Genomic DNA, 7,728 nt, shown 5'->3' on the forward strand with positions numbered 1-7,728 from the left:
ACTGCTCCCAGCATTAGCAGCGGGCGGTGCGACGACGGATCGCCCGGCGGCTTACCTGGCTTCGTGACCAACACAAGGCGTGCCTCCTTCCATGCCGCAGGAAACTCCCCTCGCTCGAGCAGCTGATTGTACACCTTGGCGAAGACCTCCGGGTGCTTCCGCATTGCCGCCTTCACTGCGGCATTCGGGATACCGTCCAGCCCTGGCGCCTTGGAGGTGGCCATCCGCTCAGCCAGCGAAAGAATTTCCGAGCTCGTGACCGGCCTCAGAGCTTCATGTGAGGCGGTGCACGCGTCGATTTCAGGCCACTCGAACGCTGGGTGCTCCGGGAACAGGGCGTCGACGATCGGGCCGAGAACGGCTCGGTCCGTTTCCGGTGGCGCCCGGCTTCGCAGCTTCGCTCGCACGATCTTATAGCCAAGACCGAACACTTCCGCCTCGACGCCGTCTATCAGCTCCTGGAGGCAGCTCTCCTTGCTGGACTGGATGCCGGCCTTCAGCAAGCGTCGGCAGTCTTGCAGCTTTCCCGACGTCACGTCCCGCTCCGACGGTTGGGCCCGGTGATGTGCTATCTCCGCTGCCTCACACTCCTCTCTCAGGCGTTCGATTTCTGGAGACCACCAGTACACCTGGGGCTTGCGGTGGTAGGTAGCCCCGTGTACCCTCTCCATAATCTCGTCGCACGCTCGAGTGAGTCCGCCGACCAGCCCCTCCGGAGTGTCGACATGTCCGAAGTGGCCGTGCGTGAGTGCGACGTCGAAGCACTGCCGGTCGAACTGCTTCGTCTTCCAGCGCGTCCCGGCGTGCCTGGCTGTCCCGTCGTTGGCTGTTGCTCGGCTTCGGTGCTGCTGGCCACGTCGCTGGGGGCGCTGTCCAGGAACGTCCACCCCGAACTCGATGTATGCATGATCACTGCCTGAGAAGCGGTTAAGCACGCGCCATGAGTCCGGCCGTGCGATGAGCTGACTGGCAAAGGAGACGTCAACGACGCTTTCCCGTGCAACCCCGTTGCCCCTGAACGTGGGCGCGTTGCCACGGTTCAGCGTCTGCAGTGCCAGCTGCTCCACCGCATGCAGGAGCTCCTGCCCCTTCCGGGTGGTGCGCGCACTCCCCCACTCCTCGTTCCAGGCGTTGAAGTCCCCGGCCAGGACTGATGTTGCGTGTCCGACCAGCGACACCTCCACCGCACCGAGGAAGCTTTCGAAGTCTTCGATGCCGCTGCTGGGTGGCACGTAGCAGCTGGCGAACGTTACTCCCGCTATGGTGGCCACCACGAGTCCCGGGACGACGCTCCCCCAAAGCCGTTGAATAGGGTACGCCCCTGTTGCTATTATCGCCACGCTCTGTTCCGCATCGATGGCCCACCGCGGATCATCCCGAGGTGGTCGATATAGTTCGCAGGCGAGCACCACCTGAGCCCCTAACTCGCGAGCCGTCTGCAGCATGAGGTCTTGGGCTGCCCGGCTTCGCCCGAGGTTCACTTGCAGCACTTTTAGCGCCGGCACGTCGGATGCCCGACCGGGTGCGGGCCGCTGCACACGACGCAGCGCACCTCCGCCGTGCAGCTCTTCGCCTGGTGATCCGGCTTCCCGCAGCGAATGCAGCTTGTCGAGCGGTCCACTTCGCTCCTGCACGCAGCTCGGACGTGCCCCATCTCGAGGCACTTGTAGCACCGTTGCTGACGCGCCTGCAGAGGAGCCACCTTCCGGATCAGACACGATGTGTATTTGATCTTGACGCTCTTGTCGACCAGACCCTCCGCAGCCCTGGCTGTTACGCGGACTATCGCCACTTTCGTGCCGTCCCAGGCAGGTCGCAGGCGAACCGATGTCTCCTCCACCTCGCATTGGCACAGGTTGGTCAGCGCCATCGCCACATCGGTCTCCTTCGCTAAAGGGTCGACAGCGTCCAACCGGATTTCGACCATAGGCGTGACCAGCCGAGCTGAGGCCGGCCGTTCTGCCTTTGCGCAGACCTGCTTGATGCACTGCAGAACTTCTGCAGCGTCCGCGCTCTCCTTCAGCTCCATGACAAGCCTGGAGCGTGTGGTGCGTCGCCCGACGCCTAGGGCCTCAGCATGTTTCTCCATTTCTGGAGCCGTTCGGACAGCCTGGTACACCTCCGTCCAGGTTTGTCCCTCAGCTGGGGCGATTTCAATAGCGTCCGGCTTGGTTTTTCGCTGCCGCTGACGCCGACCTCCTCGTTGTGCTCCAGGCTGGCTACCCCGGGCCTGTTGTCCCTGATGTTGCTGGGGCTGCTGCTTAGACGGTCCTGCGATCGGCTGTCGCTGAACCGCTGCCCGTTGCGGTAGTTGCGGCCACTGCTGCTGCTGTTGCTGCGGCTTGTTCCCCGGTTGCCGGGCCGGCTTACGACGCACCACTTCAGCCCAGGAGCCGCCTTCCGGGTCTGAAAGCGGAGCTGCCGTTGCCGACACCGCTCCCTGCTGTCGCTGTTGCTGCTGCTGCTCACGACGTTGCTGCTGCTGCTGCTGCTGCTGCTGTTGCTGCTGCTGCTGCTGCCACTGCTGCTTCTGGCTGCCTCCATAGCCCAGCGTCTGTGCAAGGAGCTCTTGGAAGCTGGCTCGCTCCTCCCTCAGCTCGTTGCGCAGGCGCTCAATGTCTTCACGAGCCAGCGTCTCGCGCATCCGGGCTTCCTCTCGGGCCAGCTGCAAATCTTGCCGGGCCTGCACAGCATTTGTTTCCAACTGCTGCCGGAGCATCTGGATCTCCTGTTGCAGACCCACGATCGTCGCTCGCAGCTGCTCGTTGGTGAGCGACGTCTCATTGAGGAGCTGTCTCAGCTCCGACATTTCCGGGGACTGCTGCTTCGCTCCCGGAACAGATGTTCGTGTAAGAGCCACTCGCGGCTCCAGAATAGTGGAGAGCTTCGCCGGCCTCTCCTCCGTTGACTCCGTCCTGGAACGGAGGGTTCGCCCCGTCGACGACATCTCCACCTCTCACTGTTACGGGTGAGGGTGGAGGGGGGGGGGGAGTCGGGGGAGGTGTTCTCCCCGACTCGCGGCGACGTAGCGCGTTGATTGACTCCCCACACGTTAAAATCGCTCTTCGCACCGGCCTTTTCCCTCCTGTAGGGGAGGGGGTAAATGGGAGGGGGAAGGGGGGGTGGCGGTCCGCTGCCTCTCGCCGAGACCTTTCCAACGATGCCTCGGGCGTGTCCCTAGCCCAAAGGATGGCCGAGTAATCACACTTTTAAGGATTTTACACTAAGTCTGATAAGTGCATAAATAGTTATCAAACTACTTATCAAACTTTTCACTCCTTCGTAGCTCCGCGAGTTTTAGTCCGAATCGCACGCGCGAGGGCTCGATCGACGGGGATTTTTGCCCCCCGTCGAGACACGTTTAAACGAAATAACGCCTTGGTACAAACTTTCGTACTTACTTAAGAAAAACCGGTCCCGACACACCGGAAACACGAAAATGTCTAAGTTTGGGGGCCTATATCTCAGCGAGTTTTGCACGTATGGAAACAGTAGACCCCTCAAACGAAGCGCACTGTTCTCACTAAGCGTTTCGCACTATTTTCGTACCGTTGAATTCGCCTAAGGGGGGGCAAAATCTACCGGAACCGAAAAACTACGGTTTTTCGGGCACCACTTCCGGTAGACCGCACACAGACGCGCTCACAAGGTCTCAATGGATGCGTCTTGTCAAGACCTTTCCACCGATACCCCAAACGTCCCGATCCGACCACCCTACACCTTATTAAAAAAAGAAAGGTGGTCCACGAAAAACTCCCCCCCCTTAAGGGGTGGGGGGGTGAAATTTGGGTGGGGGGTCGGCGGCCAGGATCGGGGGCCGGACACGTGAAATCGAAGCCCTGGCACGCGTGGCCTGGCTGATACGGCCGATTTTCACTCCAAACACTCGCACACACGCACGCACACAGAAACACACGGTACTCGGCCAAGAACGCGCAACCGAACAGCTGTCCCATACAAAATGTATGGGAACGAAAGACGCCGGAAATCGCCAAAACCTCCAACTTTGGAAGCCTATAACTCCGCAACGGTTCGTCGCACAAAAATGTTAGACCACTCTATCGACGCGGGATATTCTCACTTATAGTCCTCAAGTGTTTTTAAGATCACTAACGCACTTTTTGGGGGGTAAAACGGTCCCCCACCAAAAACTCACAGTTTTTCAAGTGCCACTTCCGGTGTAACGCACACACACACACATACAAAATTTTGTAAGATGCGTCTTACCGAGACGCATCCAACGACACCTTAATCGTCCGGATCGGTTCACAATTCGCCTTAATATTCAACAAAAACCTGCCCACGAAAAACTCCCCCCCCTTAAGGGGTGGGGGGGTGAAATTTGGGAGGGGGGTCGGCGGCCAGGATCGGGGGCCGGACACGTGAAACCAAAGCCCTGGCACGCGTGGCCTGGCTGATACGGCCGATTTTCACTCCAAACACTCGCACACACGCACGCACACAGGAACACACGGCAAACGGAAAGTGCCTTAAATCGTGCACTTTGCCAAAAAGTTACACTTTTCGGTGCGCTTGCACCGGGCTTTACCGTTATGTTCTTCAGCACACTCGCGGCGACAACGCCAGATCGGGCGCAAACCGGTACTTTGCACTGACGTCACACGCGACGACACACGGTACTCGGCCAAGAACGCGCCACCGAACAGCTGTCCCATACAAAATGTATGGGAACGAAAGACGCCGGAAATCGCCAAAACCTCCAACTTTGGAAGCCTATAACTCCGCAACGGTTCGTCGCACAAAAATGTTAGACCACTCTATCGACGCGGGATATTCTCACTTATAGTCCTCAAGTGTTTTTAAGATCACTAACGCACTTTTTGGGGGGTAAAACGGTCCCCCACCAAAAACTCACAGTTTTTCAAGTGCCACTTCCGGTGTAACGCACACACACACACATACAAAGTTTTGTAAGATGCGTCTTACCGAGACTCATCCAACGACACCTTAATCGTCCGGATCGGTTCACAATTCGCCTTAATATTCAACAAAAACCTGCCCACGAAAAACTCCCCCCCCTTAAGGGGTGGGGGGGTGAAATTTGGGTGGGGGGTCGGCGGCCGAGATCGGGGGCCGGACACGTGGAACCAAGGTCCTCGGTGGCCGTTTGGTGTCTCTTTCGCACACTTTGTCTTACTCAGTATGCACTCACAGTATACACTCACACGCACGCGTCGACAAGAGCTCATCCACAACACGTCCGTTCACTACGGAGGTTCGCTCGCAACTACAGGGATAACTGGCTTGTGGCCGCCAAGCGTTCATAGCGACGTGGCTTATTGATCCTTCGATGTCGGCTCTTCCTATCATTGTGAAGCAAAATTCACCAAGCGTAGGATTGTTCACCCTTTCAAGGGAACGTGAGCTGGGTTTAGACCGTCGTGAGACAGGTTAGTTTTACCCTACTGGTGTGTGCTGTATGCTGCTATCTTAACGGAATTCCTGTGCAGTACGAGAGGAACCACAGGTACGGACCACTGGCTCAATACTAGTTCGACCGGACTTTGGTATGACGCTACGTCCGCTGGATTATGCCTGAACGCCTCTAAGGTCGTATCCAATCCGAGCTGATAGCGCATCATAAACCCATTAGGTGATCGGAAGCTAGCGGGCTTAACAACCCTCTGAGATCCGTCGGTGCTGCCCCGTGCACACTGCCGTCTCATCCCCGCTATAGCACTAGACTGAGCCGCAACGGGCGGGTGCACGCTGCACGTGGAAGTACCTTATCACAGGGAACCCTGGTGGCTGTGCTCCCGTCGACCGTGGATACAACTAGTTTCGACACCTTCGACCGCCCGCAAACGACGGGACTACAGGCTGGGAGCTGCGAGTTGTAGAGATGCGTTCGCATCGATCCTCTCAGGCGACCCATGCTTGGTGGTGAAGTGGTTAGTTCGTGGAGTATAGGCTTGCTGCACTCGACAAGAGTGCTGCTTGCAAGGCTGTGGTGGTACGTATGGTAGTTGATGAGCATAGGCTTGCTGCACTCGACAAGAGTGCTGCTTGCAAGCCTATGGTGGTACGTGTACGGTAGTTGATGTGAGCATAGGCTTGCTGCACTCGACAAGAGTGCTGCTTGCAAGCCTATGGGTGGTGTGGTGTGTGGTGCATGATTAGCCTTTCAAGGAAGATGTGTCCTTGGGGCTAATCGGTTATTTTTATAAGTCCGGGAAACCTTTCTCGTCGGGATTTTGATCCTAAGCAACCACGAAAGGTTCCAAGAGTTGAAACATTGCCTATCAAGTAGGCCGTACCAGCCCATAGCAAACCAACCAAGATAATCTAACAGGCCAAGATTGGTTGGAGACTTCAAAATTTTGCTAAGTCCATGGCCACCATAAGCCATTTCTATCAAGAAGGCCATAGACAGTGCTTAGCAACCACGAAAGCTTCCAAGAGTTGAAACATTGCCTATCAAGTAGGCCGTACCAGCCCATAGCAAACCAACCAAGATACTCTAACAGGCCAAGATTGGTTGGAGATTTCAAAATTTTGCTAAGTCCATGGCCACCATAAGCCATTTCTATCAAGAAGGCCATGGACAGTGCTTAGCAACCACGAAAGCTTCCAAGAGTTGAAACATTGCCTATCAAGTAGGCCGTACCAGCCCATAGCAACCCAACCAAGATACTCTAACAGGCCAAGATTGGTTGGAGATTTCAAAATTTGGCTAAGTCCATGGCCACCATAAGCCATTTCTATCAAGAAGGCCATGGACAGTGCTTAGCAACCACGAAAGCTTCCAAGAGTTGAAACATTGCCTATCAAGTAGGCCGTACCAGCCCATAGCAAACCAACCAAGATACTCTAACAGGCCAAGATTGGTTGGAGATTTCAAAATTTTGCTAAGTCCATGGCCACCATAAGCCATTTCTATCAAGAAGGCCATGGACAGTGCTTAGCAACCACGAAAGCTTCCAAGAGTTGAAACATTGCCTATCAAGTAGGCCGTACCAGCCCATAGCAACCCAACCAAGATACTCTAACAGGCCAAGATTGGTTGGAGATTTCAAAATTTTGCTAAGTCCATGGCCACGATAAGCCATTTCTATCAATAAGCCACGAACTGTGCTTAGCAACCACGAAAGCTTCCAAGAGTTGAAACATTGCCTATCAAGTAGGCCGTAGCAGCCCATAGCAACCCAACCAAGATACTCTAACAGGCCAAGATTGGTTGGAGATTTCAAAATTTGGCTAAGTCCATGGCCACCATAAGCCATTTCTATCAAGAAGGCCATGAACAGTGCTTAGCAACCACGAAAGCGGCCAAGAGTTGAAACATTGCCTATCAAGTAGGCCGTAGCAGCCCATAGCAACCCAACCAAGATACTCTAACAGGCCAAGATTGGTTGGAGAATTCAAAATTTGGCTAAGTCCATGGCCACCATAAGCCATTTCTATCAAGAAGGCCACGAACAGTGCTTAGCAACCACGAAAGCTTCCAAGAGTTGAAACATTGCCTATCAAGTAGGCCGTACCAGCCCATAGCAACCCAACCAAGATACTCTAACAGGCCAAGATTGGTTGGAGATTTCAAAATTTGGCTAAGTCCATGGCCACCATAAGCCATTTCTATCAAGAAGGCCATGGACAGTGCTTAGCAACCACGAAAGCTTCCAAGAGTTGAAACATTGCCTATCAAGTAGGCCGTAGCAGCCCATAGCAACCCAACCAAGATACTCTAACAGGCCAAGATTGGTTGGA

The sequence above is a fragment of the Anopheles marshallii genome, assembly GCF_943734725.1.
Source record: "Anopheles marshallii chromosome X unlocalized genomic scaffold, idAnoMarsDA_429_01 X_unloc_149, whole genome shotgun sequence".
NCBI classification, from domain to species: Eukaryota; Metazoa; Arthropoda; class Insecta; order Diptera; family Culicidae; genus Anopheles; species Anopheles marshallii.